Source organism: Panthera pardus, unplaced genomic scaffold (assembly GCF_024362965.1).
Source record: "Panthera pardus isolate Hobbes unplaced genomic scaffold, ASM2436296v1 HiC_scaffold_21, whole genome shotgun sequence".
Taxonomy (NCBI): domain Eukaryota; kingdom Metazoa; phylum Chordata; class Mammalia; order Carnivora; family Felidae; genus Panthera; species Panthera pardus.
The window spans coordinates 4986305-5002120 of NW_026526777.1; the positions used below are offsets into that span (position 1 = coordinate 4986305).

At 46.6% G+C, this 15816-nt stretch overlaps 1 pseudogene; it reads left to right on the plus strand.

The window, feature by feature from the left end:
- The first annotated feature begins 1137 nt into the window (after positions 1–1137).
- Positions 1138–8420, plus strand: LOC128778907 (uncharacterized; annotated as a pseudogene).
- Positions 8421–15816: the final 7396 nt, after the last annotated feature.

Here is a 15816-nt window from a genome sequence, read left to right on the forward strand (position 1 = left end):
GAGGAAGGGAATGTTAGGAGAGGAGGCATCTGGGGCCCTCATTCCACGTCCTCCAAAACCCAGCACGTGGGCCAGTGGGATGGGCGCGGGGTGGGTGGGGGCGCCAGGCAAGTGGGACTGGAGCACCTCACCCCTCCTTCCTCCTCCAGCCCCTTCCCATCCCTGCCAGCCCCTTCCTGCGGTTCATGCCCTCTTCCTTCTGGTGACCGCAGGCCCTGACCCGCCAGTGCTCTGCCCCTTTCTCAGCAAACTCCGCCCCCTGTGGCAGAGCCCACAGCAGGGCCCCAGGGGCTTGAGAGTGGAGGGGAGGCTTTTAGTCACTCTTCACCTCCCCCTTCACACACACACACACACACACACACACACACACACACTCTCTCTCTTCGTAGGCTACCAGGCATACGGTCTCTTTGTGCCACACAATGGAAGCCTTGCCTGTGACCCTTTCCAGTCTGGGCCTGGGGGCTCCTCTCTGTCCTGTCGCCACCCCCCCTCCCCCCCCCCCCCCCCCCCCCCCCCCGTCCTTCCTTCATCCGCAGTGCAAGGCCTACGTTTGCCTTCTCCTCTTCCGCTAGCTGGACCGCCCCCCCTGCCCCCTGCTTCCCTCTTTCTGCCTCTTGTCTGCTTGCTTGTGTCCTTTCCCGAACTCTAGAAATGGAAGGAACCTGCAGAAGGCCATGGTCCTCAGAGGCTGGTTTGGGGAGAGGAACCAAGCAGAGGGAGCCATGTTGTGATGGAGGGGACAGGGAGCCCACAACTGGCAGCCCGAGGACCTGGGTCCCAGCTCCGAATGCACCTTCACTCTTTGTCCTGTAAGGGGCCAACCACATGCCCTCCTGGGCTCTCAAGTTCCTCACCTGTGAAATGGGGGATACACTAAGACCTGCCTCACAGGGGTGTTATGAGGGTGAAATGAAATCATCCTGGGGGTGCTCAGCGTGACAAATGCTCACTTAATGGTACAGTAAGGGGCAGTAAGTAAGTAGCAGGCCCAACCTGTACTGTTGTACGGTTTGCGCACTCTACAAGGTGCCAGGCCAAGGTAGTGAAGGGGCCTGACATCCAGCCACAACCACCGGTGGCAGCTTCCCCCGACAGGGAGCCCTGGGAAGCAACCCCTCATGTGGGTTCCCGAGCATGAACTTCCGGGAGTCCAACGGAGCACCCAGGAGTCCCGACAACCCTGAAAAGCAAGACAGAGCCAGAGGCGACCAGAGGCTACGGGGACCCCAGAGAGGGAGATCCCTGAGCTCAGCCTTCCCTGGAAAGGCGAGAAAAGCCAGACTAGGAAATCCGCGCCACCCATCGAGGCGACACCCCAGCCGAGACGAGGGGGACCGAAGAAGCCGAAGAGCTGGGGGGTGGGGCAGAGCTCAGCAGGTGTGTGGGCGGGAGCACCCCTGGCTCTTGCCCCTCCTCCTCGGTTCCCCCGCTTAAGCGACGTCCGCCGAGCCCGCCTGAGAATCGCTGGTTGAACACCGCCCCCTGCCGGCCGCCAGCCGAGCCGTCTCCCTTCTCTCTGGAGCGGCGCTGCCACCAATCTGGGAGAGAGGTCCGCCCGGCCGGGGGGTGGGGGGGGCAAAGGGTGAGGGAGGTGTGGCGGGGGTTGCAAGCCACAGCTGCGTGGTTGGCAGAGTTTCTGGAAGGCGAATGAGGGCGGGTTGCCGCCTAGGGACGAATAGGGACCAGAATTCGTAGGTGGGTCATTTACGTGTGTTAATGCGGTCGTGTCCGGATGGATTTTTTTTTTTTTTTTCCTGTCTGTGTCCATTTCATTGGCTGCGGGTCTGCGTCCGTGTGTGTGTGTGTGTGTGTGTGTGTGTGTGTGTGTTGTGTCTCCGGGGTGCTCGCCTGCTTCCGCGCTGCTGTCTGGGCGAACATAGGTGTGCTTGATTCTGGGTCTTTTCTTACAAAATTGTATTTGTGTCTTCTTGGGGTGGGGGAGGGGCAGAGAGAGAGAGAGAGGGAGAGAGGGCATCCCAAGCAGGGTCCTCGCTGTCATCGAAGAGCCCGAGGCGGTCCAACCGACAGTCATGAGCCAAAGCCAGGAGCTCAACCCACCGAGCCACGGGGGGGTGGGGGTGGGGTAGGGGGGGGGGGAGCCTCCTTTTATTATAACGTCGTGGCTGTCTCTTCATCGGCCAGTCCCGTTTTATTCAACGCACTGCGCGTGGGTTGAACAGCCAACGTGTGCCAGACACAGTTGTGGGTTCTGGCCACAGTTCAGGCCCCTGTGGGTTCAGGCCCACAGTTGTGGGCCTGTGGGTACAGGCCGTCTACAGGAGGGGGCCGGCGGGGAGACAGACGTCTGAACACGTCGACCCCGTGACGGTGACGAGAGTGGCTCAGGACCAGAGTGGAGCAAAGGAGGAGGAGGAAGTCAGGGGCAGCGTTGGTGAGGGGGGGAAGCAGGTCACATGGGAGCCAGGCTTTGAAGACAGGTAGGGGTGTGCCAGGTCAGGACAGGTGCTTGTGGAGAATTCCGTGGGGCGCTGTCGAGAACCCCCCCCCCAGCCCCCCACCCCCTTCACACATCTCCTCCTTCTGGGGACAAGGGCTCTCACTTCCCCCGCCGCACGAGTGGCTCAGGAACTGCCTTGGGAGGAAGACATCTGCTTTGTCTGAGCCCCCTCCCTAGGGCAGTGTGCGTGCAAGGACTAGCAGGTGAGGGTTACAGAGCCCTCGTCCCGGGGCAGCCGCAAAAGGCTGGCTCCGCTTGAGACCTCCCGAGGGACAGCCAGGGTGTTGCCTTTCAGCTCTGTCCCTGCTCGCTGCAGCTTCTCTTACACCTAACAGGTGTCCCCCAGAGTGCCCCCGAGTCCTCTCCTGCAGTTTCAGCAGGCTAAGGCAAGGTCAGCCGAGCGACGACAAGAGTCGGTGCTGAAGCAGAATGGAGAAGAGAGGACAGACCGAGGGGAGCTACTTAAACGAGACTCGGTTGGGCTGGGTGATGGATTCGACACAGCGGGCGAGAGGAGAGCCCCCAGGTCTCCGGCGCGGGCGCCTGGATGGGCGGAGGTGCTCCCTTCCAAGGCCGACCACAGAGGAGGAGGCTCGTGGGGAATGGTGGGGGCACCACGGTGGCCGTGGCGGTGACATTCCAAGGAGCGTGGCACAAAGGCAGGCGGGAACCTTCCCGCGGTGAGGTCTGGAAGGAAGTTGGCTCCTCGGGCGTTTGTTGATTAGCCAGATCTCTTTACGAGGACGTCTGCTGGAAACCTGCAACTCCGTATACCCAACACTGGCCTCCCTGTCCTCTCCACCCTCAACCCCACTTCTGCCTGGGTGTTTCTCAAAAGAGCAAATGGCGCCCCCTGCATTCAGTTGCCCTGGCGATCGCGCTTCTTTCCCTCCACTGCCACGGCCAATCTGTCGTCAGCATCCATCCCTCTTACCTTCTACACGTGACTGGGAGCTGTTTCTGTATCCCCACCAGTCTCCCCCCTGGCTTTCCCGCACTGGTCTCCTTGCCCCTTGGCTTCCTCCCGCTAAATCTGCCTTCCCGACTGCCATCTGAGTGACCCACCCCGAATGCCAGTCTAATCAAACCGGTCTACACTCAGATTCTTTTAATGGGGCCCCATTACCTCTCAAATAAAATCCAAACTCTCCAACGTGGCCTGGAAAGCCCTTCGGGGGTGCAGCTCCTGCTGGTCTGTCTGGCCTCACCTGCCACTTGACCTTCTCGCTCTGTGCTCTAATGTTCTAAGGAGCCGTGAGCTCTCTGGCACGCTCCATAGGGCTTCCGCTCCCGTGGTTCCTCGTCCTACGTCACCCAGGGAAGTCCGGATTCGTCCTTGGAGACAGTGCAGGTGTCTTCTCCTCGGGGACACCTCCCCACTTGGTGTGCCCTCCTACAGCCCCGAGCTCAGCACCCGCTGTGCTCCTTAGCCTTCTATACATCTCTCGACCCTTGCCCTCCCCACGCTGAACTGTGCTGAAGTCACCTACCTCCTCTCCGGTGCGTTTCAATGTGACCTGGGGTTGAATTACGTGAAATCTCTGAGCATCTGTTTCCTCATCAGAGATAACATCAAGGCTAGCGCGTAACAATGCTCCGCAAATGGTGGTTATATTAGGATAATTATTGCTTTTATTACCTTCCTCCTTCCCAGCACCCACCTGTTACCATTGTTTTAATTGTTTATCTTTTTTTAAAGCTTGTATTTTTAAGTAATCTCTACCCCCCCGCGTGGGGCTGGAACTCACAACCCCGAGATCAAGAGTCACCTGCCCTACTGGCTCAGCCAGCCAGGCGCCTCACCCCCGGTGACCGGTTTACCTTGAGAATATGTATTTGTTCACCTGTGCCAGTCCATTTGACATCTCAGATGGGGTTCTCGTAAGTTACTTCCCTCCAGAAGCCGTGTCTTATCTTTCCACCTCACTGGAAGCCATAGGATTTCTCATTTTATTTATTTATTGATTTATTTCTTTAAGGATTTCTCATTAAAAAAAATTTTTTAATCTTTATTTTTGAGAGAGAGAGAGAGAGAGAGAGAGAGAGAGACAGCATGTGAGCAGGGGAGGGGCAGAGAGAGAGGGAGACACAGAATCTGAAGCAGGCTCCAGGCTCTGAGCTGTCAGCACACAGCCCGACGCGGGGCTCGAACTCACAGTCCACGAGATCATGACCCGAGCTGAAGTCGGACGCTCAACTGACTGAGCCACCCAGGTGCCCCGAGGATTTCTCATTTGAAAAAAGTGTTTCAAAAATTAACAAAGTAATATATGCCTATTGTAACAAATTCAAAGAATACTAAATCACACCGAGTTAAAAGTAAATGGGGCGCTGGGTGGCTCAGTGGGTCAAGCATCCAACTCTTAATCTTGGCTCAGGTCATGAGATCGAGCGCCACAGGATTCTCCCTCCTCTCCCTCTCTCTCTGCCCCTCCCACGTGTGTGTGTGTGTGTGTGTGTGTGTGTGTTTCTCTCTCCCTCTCAAAATAAAACGGGGGCTCCTGAGTGGCTCCGTCATTTGAGCATCCAACTCTTGATTTTGGCTCAGGTCATGCTCTCACTCACAGTTGGTGGGATCGAGCCCTGTGTTGGGCTCTGTGCTGATAGTGTGGAGCCCACTTGGGATTCTCTCCCCACCCCCCCTTGCGCACTCACGTGCATATGGGAGCTGTCTCTCTCTCTTTCTCTCTCAAAATAAATAAACATTAAAAAAAGAGAATGTACCTTTAAATTTTTGATAAATGCTTGCAAACTGCCCTCCAAGACGTCTTTATCAAAATATACACTACTTCCAACCACATACGAGAGTCTGCATTTCTTCACGCCCTTCATAGCAATGTATATTACCATTCTTTTCCATTTCTTTCCAAGTTCATGGGCAAAAGGGAATATTGAATTTTTCTTTTTCTTTTTTTTCTTTTTTTAACATTTATTTATTATTGAGAGACAGAGAGAGATAGAGCATGAGCATGGGAGGCGAAGAGAGAGGAGGAGACACAGAATCCGAAGCGGGCTCCAGGTTCTGAGCTGTCAGCACAGAGCCTGACGCGGGGCTCGAACCCACGAACTGCGAGATCATGGGCTGAGCCGAAGTCGGACGCTCAACCGACTGAGCCACCCAGGTGCCCCTTGAATTTTTCTTTAATTGAGATTTTCCTTACTTGAGGTTGATGATCATGATGTCATATACTTCTTAGATGTTTGTATTTCTGCTGTGAATTGTCTATCCTTGGCCTATTGAAAAAAACTTGAGTTCATTTTTAAAATTTTATGCTATATTTTTTTCTTAAAAACATACAGTGTCTTTTAAGTAAAACAATGCTCTTGCCCTTCTTTTGTTTAACTGGAATAATCAGCGAAATCCCTCAGTTTGTGGCACATGAAATCATTAGGCCACCCCTCCCTTCTTACTGCCTCTTCTTTTGCCATTCCTGTCCCCTTCTCCTTGCCACCCCTTCCGTGGGCATGTACCGATTTATTTAGTCAGTGCAGTGGGCCCCCCCTTTCATTCATTTATTGACACATATATGTATACCTGATCAATGCATCATATTATTTTCTGGGGCACGTAGGTGGCTCAGTGGGTGGAGCATCTGACTCTTGATTTCGGCTGAAGTCACGATCCCAGGGTTATGAGATCGAGCCCCAAGTTGGGTTCCACATGGAGCTTGGAGCCTGCTTAGATTCTCTCTCTCCCTCTCCCTCTGCCCCTCCTTGGCTCTTGTGCTCTCTCTTTGAAAAAGTGTATTATAGGGGCACCTGGGTGGCTCAGTCAGTTAAGTGTCTGACTTCAGCTCAGGTCATGGTCTTGCGGTTTGCGAGTTCGAGCCCCGCGTCGGGCTCTGGGCTGATGGCTCAGAGCCTGGAGCCTGCTTCGGATTCTGTGTCTCCCTCTCTCTCTCCCTCTCCCCTGGCTCACACTCTGTCTCTCTCTCTCCCTCTCAAAAATAAATAAACATTTAAAAAGTTAAAATATATATATATATATATATATATATATATATATATATATATATATCTTGTGTGTTTTATATTTCCGGACAATAGCGTAGTATAACATCTCATTCTGTTTGTTTTACTTTTCTTTTTTCTTCTTACTAAACACTGTGGGTTTTTTTTAATCTTCATTTATTTTTTGAGAGAGAGAGAGAGAGAGACCGTGAGCGGGGCAGAGGCACAGAGAGGGGGGCAGAGAATCCAAAGCGGGCTTTGTGCTGACAAGACAGAGCCTGATTTGGGGCTCAAACCCACGGGAACACAGCGTAACTACAGACTTGTTGTATCACCCCGTTGGACACCCGAAACTAACGTAACATTGTGCGTCCACTGCACCTGAATAGCAACAAACAAATAAGTTCGAAACATCAACAACTTCTATTCTGGCTTTCTGTCCTTGCTGCTTGCCACTTGCTGTGCCGGCCGTAAGCTCCCTGGCACCCCTCTTGGTCACGCCTTGCAAAATTGAAGAAATCAAGGACTTTCTGCTCCTGGCCAGGTGAAAGGATGCCAGAACTGTTGAGATCACGAAAACTAAGGAAAAGGTGAAGGTTAAAGTTCAATGCAGCGGGTACCTTTATACCTTGGTCATCGCAGACAAAGAGAAGGCGGAGACGCGGAACAGACCCTGCCCCCCGGGTTTGGCAATGAAGGAGCTGAAACGAACCTGGCTCCCTGATCGGAATTGTAGTAAAATTTTCAGATTCTCTCTCTGTCTCTCTCTCTTTTTTTTTAAAGTAGGCTTCTTGCCCAGCGCAAAGCCCAATGCAGGGCTTGAACTCACAACCCTGACATCAAGACGTGAGCCGATATCAAGAGTCAGACACTTAACCAGCTGAGCCACCCGGACACCCCCAAATGTTAATAATTCTTTGAGAAACACACACACACAACCTTCCATTCTGCTTTTATGTATGAGATGGAATTTAAAAACAATATAGGGTGGACTAGTTCCTTCTTTGTATCCACATATGCCCTGTGCACCTTCTACCGTGAATTTAGCATACAAGATTGTTTCCCACTTTTTGCTGCCATGAGTATTCTAGAACTTGTCATTTCATGTATCCATTATAGGGTTATTTTTGCAACCTAGTCCTGGGAACGGAACTGGATTATAGACTTTACACATCCATATTCGGTTTCCTTAGACACGTCCAGGCTGTGCTACAGGACCTATCAGGTTAGACTCCCAGCAGCCCCTGTGGATCATCTTGTTTCCCGCCACCTCACGGGCACTCGATACCAACTTCTAGATTTTGCTGCTGCTGAAGCTGAGGTGATAGGTATTCGTTTCCTGTTTGGTTTGACTGTCGGAGATTTTCCAATTGGTTGTATGATCTCTAGGTCTATAGGACTGTAGGATTGGTAGGATCATGGATAGTTAAGGCTTTTGGCGTGCAGACGTTTTTATTTGATCGCATTTATAACCTTGTCTTCTATGATTTCCGTATGTGGGGCCTTGGACATCCCCGCTTCAAAAGCATAAAAGAAAGAAAGAAAGGAAACACTCGATTGCGGCTGTCAACCAAGAGGAGAGGCTAGAAAGCAACCAAATGCATTTATTTGGGGCCTTCAGGATTGTAATCCCCAAGGGACAAGGCATGGAGTTGACCAAAATTGGAAGTGTCCTCCCCAATTTTGAGAGGGGAGTGCAGGCTTATAAAGGTTCAAAAGCCACAAGGTTACAAAACTTGTTTTAAAAGAATTGTGATTGGTGCTGCAGAGTTTGAATTCCCTAACGCGATGGGCGGCTCAGCTAACAGGTGTTACATTCTATTTCCGTCCAAATTAGAAGGATGTGTTCCAGGAGGTGGTTCAGGTAGAACGGACAAGTTGCAAATGACAAAAATCAAGTGTTTGTGGTGTTCCAAGATTTGAAATGGGAGAAGCCAGAGGCCCTTCTTCCTCAGTATCTTCCCCACCCTATTGTAAATGACTCGACAATGTTCACTTCACTTAGGAATCTTCTTTCACACTTTTCTTCTTTTAAGTTTATTTATTTATTTCGAGAGAGAGACAGCGGGGGAGGAGCAGAGAGAGAAGGAGAAAGAGAATCCAAAGCAGGCTCCAAACTATCAGCGCAAAGCCCAACACGGGGCTCGATCTCACGAACCGTGAGATCACGACCTGAGCCAAAATCAAGAGTCGGATGCTTAACCGACTGAGCCACCCAGGCGCCCCTTTCTTCTAATACTTATATTATTATTCCTTTAGTTGTGTTGTTGTTTACCTTTAGCTGCATTTCATTAGATACAAGAAGTGAGGTAGAACTCCAAGCTTACATTTTCCAAACAGTTACCTGGTTATCTTAATACCATTTATTGAATAATCTGTCTTTTCATTGTTCAAAGAACAATTTTATTTTTTCATTTGCAATATAGTTATATATTATTTCCTTTCCTTTTTTTTTTTTTTTGAGTTTCGAGAGTTCTTTATATAATCTAATACAAGGCCGTTATCAAATACGCAACATGCAAATATTTCCCCCTAGTCTGTGACTTGTCTTTTCACTTCTTAAAAGTGTGTTTTCAGGAGCGCCTGGGTAACTCAGTTGGTTAAGCACCTGACTCTTTTTTTTTTCCTTTTTTTGAGAGAGAGAGAGGGGGCGCAAGTGAGTGAGGGGCAGAGAGAGAGAGAGAGAGAGAGAGAAGCGGGTCTCATCCAAAGAGGGGCTTGAGCTCACTCCATATGGGACTCAAACTCACGAACTGAGCTGTGAGGTCATGACCTGATCCGAAGTCAGATGCTTAACCACTCAGCCACCCGGGGAACCCCTGACTTTTGATCTCAGCTCAGGTCTTGATCTCGGGGTCATGAGTTCAAGCCCCACATTAGGCTGAGCGCGGAGCCTCCTTAAAAAAACAAACAAGGGGCGCCTGGGTGGCTCACTTAGTGAAGCAACCAACTCTTGGTTTCCGCTCAGGTCGTGATCTTGGTGTTCGTGGGATCGAACTCCGTGTCCAGCCCCACACTGACAGCACGGAGCCTGCTCGGGATTCTCTCTCCCATTCCCTCTCTGCCCCACTCCCATGCTCGCTCACTCTGTCTCTCTCAAAAATAAATAAACTTGAAAAATTTTAAAAACAAAAAAAAAGTGCTTTTGAAAGCAGTTCTCAATTTTTGTAAAGTCCAACTTATCATTTAATGTTTTGTGACAATTAATAAAGGGAAACTTTATTAGTGGAATCCAGAGGCCGGAGGGGAAGCCATACCACTCAATGTCAAATACTGGAAGAATTGTCAGTTACAGACCCCTGCAGAATCTGGGATTCTGGATCATCACTCTGAATCATCAACAGGAAAGGATGATCAACCACAGGCCCCAAAGGAAAAGATGGACATTGGCTCTTCTATAAGAAATCAGCCCTCCTGCAACTCAGCCAGTGTGTAACCCTCCTCACCCTCAACTCTTGCTTTTCTTCCGTGGACCTTGGTTCAAAACACACACCCCCATCTCCTTCTTTTGCATAAAATAACAGTCCTCTTCTTTGTTGGGCTTGCCTGTGAATTTTGTCATAGTTTGTACGTCCTGAATTTCAATTCTCCGTTATTGAATAAACCTAGTTTTTGCTGGCAATATAACTGACTTTATTTTTTTATTAAAAATTTTTTTTAATGTTTATTTTTGAGAGAGAGAGAGAGAGAGAGCGTGAGCAGGGGAAGGGGAGAGAAAGAGGGAGACACAGAATCAGAAGCAGCCTCCAGGCTCTGAGCTGTCAGCACAGAGCCGGATGCGGGACTCAAACCTACGAGCCGCAGCGAGCAGCGAGGTCATGACCTGAGCCCAAATGGGATGCTCAACTGACTGAGCCACCCAGGCGCCTCCATAATGGACTTTGTTTTTAAGGTTTATCATCTTCTATGGATCCTGCTTTTTAGGGTCCTAAGACTGTTGCCTAGCTGAAAGTTGCAAAGATTTGCTCTCCTATGTTTTCTTCCAGACATTATGTTTTACATTTAATTTAATGATCAACTTTGAGTTAATTTTTGTGTATGATGCCAGGTATGGATTGATGTTCCCTCTCTCTCTCTCTCTCTGTCTCTGTCTCTTGGCCTGTAGACATCCAACTGTTCTATATTGAAAAGACTGTCCCTTCTTTAGTGCATTGTCTTTGCCCATTTGTCAAAAATCCATTGACCATATGTATGTGGATCTATTTATGAACTCTCTATTCTGTTCCATTGATCTATCTGTCTTTTGTAAGCGCCTATACTATACTATCTTAATTATCGTAGCTCTATAATAAATCTTGAATTTCTGTAAGTGTTTCAGCTGTATTCTTGTTTTTCAAAGTTGTTTTGGCTGTTCTAGACCCTTTGGAATTCCATACAACACTTAGAATCAGGTTGTCAGTTTCCATAAACATTGTTGTGATGTTGCTTGGGATCACGTTAGATCTTTAGATCAATTCGGGGGGATTGAAATCTTAGTAATAGGGGTGCCTGGCTGTATCTGACTTTAGCTCAGGTCATGATCTCATGGTTCATGAGTTCGATCCCCATGTCAGGCTTTGTGCTGACAGCTCAGAGCCTGGAACCTGCTTTGGATTCTGCGTCTCCCTCTCTCTCCCCCTCCCCCACTCATGCTCTCCCTCTCTCTCTCTAAAAATTAAATAAACATTAAAACATAAAAAAATGTAAGTCATAAGAAATCTTAATAATATTGAGTCTTCTAATCCATGGGCAATATATATCTTCCCATTTATTTAGGTCTTTTTAAATTTATTTGAGCAATGTTTTATGTTTTCAACGCACAGCTTTTGTCAGATTTATTCCCAAGTATTTTATGGGGTTTTTTTTTGATGCTAATATCAATGATATTCTTAAACTTATTTTTTTGAGTGTTGATTGCTCGTATCATGGGTTAAATTTATGCCCTCTCAGAGATATGTGGAAGTCCTTACTAATCCAGGAAACCTGTGAGTGTAATCTCATTTGGAAGTAGGATCTGTGCTGCTGTAATTAGAGTTAAGATGAGGTCATACTGGAGTAGGATGGGCCCGTAATCCAATGTGATAGATGTCCGTATAAGAAAGAAATTTGGACACAGATATGCAGAAAGGGAAAAAGATATAAAACCCCACAGGGAAAAGATGGACCCGTGACAATGGAGGTAGACATTGGAGTGACGCATTTACAAGCCAAGGAACACACGGATTGCCGGAAGACACCGGAAGCTAACGCAGGCAAGGAGGGATTCTCCCCTAGATCCTTCCGTGAGAGCGTGGCACTGCCGATACCTTGCTACCAGACTTCCAGCATCCAGAACTCTGAGACAATACCTTTCTGCTCTTTGAAGCCATCCTGGTTGTGATACTTAATTATGGCAGCCGTAGGAAACTAAGACAACGAGTAGGTAGAGACACAATTGATTTCTGCATATTGATCTTATATCCTGAAAACGTGTTAAAACTGAGTTGTTAGTTCTGGTAACTTTTTTGTAGATTCCACTGAATTTTCTGCATAGTTGATTATGTCATCTCTGAACAAAAACAATTTTACTTCTTCCTTTCCAATCTGGATGCCATTATTTACTTTTCTTGCCTTATTGCACTGGCTAAAACCTCCAGTATAATGCTGAAGAAAAGTGAGAGCAGGGGCGCCTGGATGGCTCAGTTGGTTGACCATCTGACTTTGGCTCAGGTCATGATCTCACGGTTTGTGAGTTTGAGCCCTGCATTGGGCTTGGTCTTCTCAGCACCAAGTGCTGTCAGAGCCTGCTTCAGATCCCCTGTCCCCCTCTCTCTCTGCCACTCACCCCCCCTCAAAAATAAATAAAACATTAAAAAAAAGTGAGAGCAGATATCCCTGCCTTGCTCCTGCTCTTAGGAGGAAAGCATTCAGTCTTCTACTATGATGTTTTTATAAGATGTTATCCCTTAGTTGTGTGTATATGTGCATGGATGTGTGTGTGTGTGTGTGTGTGTGTGTATGTAGGTGACTTTTATCTGACTGAAGAAGTTTCCTTCTATTCCAAATTTGTTGAGAGGTTTTTCTTCAAATCTGAAATTTATATTGGCTTTTTGCCAAATGTTTTCTTGATAGTTGTTGAGATGATTATGTTTCCTGGAGTGTTTGGGTGGTTCAGCTGGTTGAGTGTGTAAGTCTTGATTTCAGCTCAGGTCATGATCCCAGGGTTGTGGGATGGAGTCCTGCATTGGGCTCCACATTGAACGTGGAGCCTGCTTAAGATTCTTTCTCTCTCTCTCTTTCTCTCTCTCTTCTTCTGCCCGTCTCTGCTACTCATGAACTCTCTCTCTCTCTTTAAAATAAGTAAAATAAAATAAAATAAAATGTCTAAAAAATGGTTTCTAATGCTTCAGATGTTAACTCCACCTTGCATTTTTGGTCATGATGTATTATCCTCTTTATATAATGTTGGATTTGATTTACTAAAATGCTGTCGGGGCACCTGGGTGGCTCAGTCGGTTGAGTGTCCGACTTCAGCTCAGGTCATGATCTTGCGGTCCGTGAGTTCGAGCCCCGCGTCAGGCTCTGGGCCGATGGCCCGGAGCTTGGAGCCTGCTTCCGATTCTGTGTCTCCTTCTCTCTCTGACCCTCCCTCGTTCATGCTCTGTCTCTCTCTGTCTCAAAAATAAATAAATGTTAAAAAAAAAAATTAAAAAAAAAATAAATAAAATAAAATGCTGTCAAGGATTTTTGCTTCTATGTTCCTATGGGTTTGTAGTTTTCTTGTAATATCTTTGTCTCATTCTGGTGTTAGAGTAACCGCGGTTTTGTATAAATGAATTGGGTAGTATTCCCTCTGCTTCAATTCTCTGAAAGAGTTTGAGTGAAATTGATATTATTTCTTTATTAATGTTTGGTAGAATTAACCAGTAAAGCTACTTAGGTCTGGTGTTTCCTTTGTGGGAAGGTTGTTAACCACAGTTCAATTTGTTTAATAGCCACAGGCTAATTCAGATGGTCTATTTCTTCTTGAGTGAGTTGGATATTTTGTTACTTTCAAGGAATTTTACATTCATCTAAGTTGTCAAAATTTTCTGCATAAAGCTGTTAATAATATTCTTTTATTATCCTTTTAATATCTCTAGAATCTGTGGTGATGCCACGTCTCTCATTCCTGTTATTAATGATATATATTTCTTTTTCTTGTTTGCCTGATAACTCTGGCTAGATTTATCTATTTTTCTTTTTTTTTTTAATTTTCTTTTTTAACGTTTTATTTATTTTTGAGACAGGGAGAGACAGAGCATGAACAGGGGAGGGTCAGAGAGAGGGAGACACAGAATCTGAAACAGGTCCAGGCTCTGAGCAGTCAGCACAGAGCCCGACACGGGGCTCAAACTCACGGATCGCGAGATCATGACCTGAGCCGAAGTCGGCCGCCCAACCGACTGAGCCACCCAGGAGCCCCTAGATTTGTCTATTTTTCCTATCTTCTCTGAGAACCAGCTTTCGTTTCTACTAATTTTTTCTATTGAGTTTGTTTTCTATTTCACCGATTTTTTTTTTTTAATTTTAAGAGTGGTGGGGCGCGGGTGGAGAGAGCACTAGCAGGGGAGGGGCAGAGGGAAAGGGAGAGAGACAACCCCAAGCGGGCTCTGCCCTGTCAGTGCAGAGCCAGCCACAATGCTCAGTCCCGCAGACTGCAAGAGCCCAACGGACTGAGACACCCAGGCACCCCTCTATTTCATTGGTTTCTGCTTGTTTTTATTATTTCCTTACTTCTGTTTACTTTGTGTTTAATTTGCATTTCCCCCTAATTTTGTAAGGTGGAAGCTGACATCATTGACTTGAGACCTTTTTGTTTCCTCTTTTTTCTTTTATTTATTAAAAAAAATGTTTATTTATTTATTTTGAGACAGAGAGGGAGAGTGACGCTTAACTGACTGAGCCACCCAGGCACCCCTCTTTTTTTCTTTTAAAGATTTGATTTTTAAGTAAGTAATCTCTACACCTACATGCGACTTGAAATCACAACCCTGAGATCAAGGTCACAACCCTCTATCAGCTGAGCCAGCCAGGTGCCCCAACCTGTTTTCTTTTTTAGCATAGGCTGTTAGAACTATAAATTTCCCTTTAAGAGCTACTTTAGCTATCAAATTTAATTATGTTGTGTCTTAATTTTCATTCAGTTCAAAAATTTAAATTTTCTCATTGACTTCTTCTTTTACCCATGAATTATTTAGAACAGTGTTGTTTAAGGGTGTCTGGGTGGCTCAGTAGGTTGAGTGTCCAACTTCGGCTCAGGTCATGATCTCACGGTCCATGAGTTTGAGCCCCGCTTCGGGCTCTGTGCTGACAGCTCAGAGCCTGGAGCTGCTTCAGATTCTGTGTCTCCCTCTCTGTCTGCTCCTCCCCTGCTCACACTCTCTCTCTGTCTCAAAAATAAATAAACATTAAAAAAAAAAAAAAAAGAACAGCGTTGCTTAGTTTCCAAGTATTTGGGATTCTCTAGGTATTCTTCAATTGTTGACATATAATTTAATACCACTGTGGTCAGAGAATATATTTTGTGTGATCTCATTCCTTTTAAATTTACCAAGACTTCTTTCATGGCCTAAGGTATGGTCTATCTTGGTGAATGTTCCTTGCACACTTGAAAAGCATGTGTATTCTGCTGTTATTGAGTGGAATGTTCTATAAATGTCAATCAGGTCAAGTTAATTGATAGTGTTGGTCAAGTCCTTAAATATCTTTACTGACTTTCCGATTTCTTTGTCCTATCAATTATTGAGACATAAGTATTGACATTTCTGATTATAATCATGGATTTGTCAATTTCTCCTTACAGTTCTATCAGTTTTTGCTTCGTGTACTTTGACTCTCTGTTATTTAGGTACATAAGTGCTTCCAATTATGTCTTCTTTAAAAAAAAAAAAAAAGAAGATTTTAAAGCAATCTCTACAACCAACTTGGGGCTTGAACTCACAACCCCGAGATCAAGAGTCACATTCTCTACCGACACAGCCAGCTGGGTACCTCTCAAATCGTCATGTCTTCTTGATGAATTGACTTGTTTATCATTATGAAATGACCCTCTTTATTCATGGTAATACCCTTTGCCCTGAAATCTACTCTATCTAGTTTTAATATAGCCATTCTAACTTCATCTTGATTGGTGTTAGCATGATATATATTTTTCCATCCTTTCACCTTTATCTTTTCATGGTTTATAGTTAAAGGGGTTTCTTGTGGGCATCATATCGTCAGATACTGCTTTTATAATCCAACTGGCAAACTCTGCCTTTTAATTGGTGTGTTTAGACCATTCACGTTTAATGTAATTATTGATATGGTTGGGTTTAGATTTTCCATCTTGCTGTTTGTTTTCTCTTTGTACCATCTGTCCTTTATTCCTTTTTTCTTTTAATTGGTGTGTTTAGACCATTTTA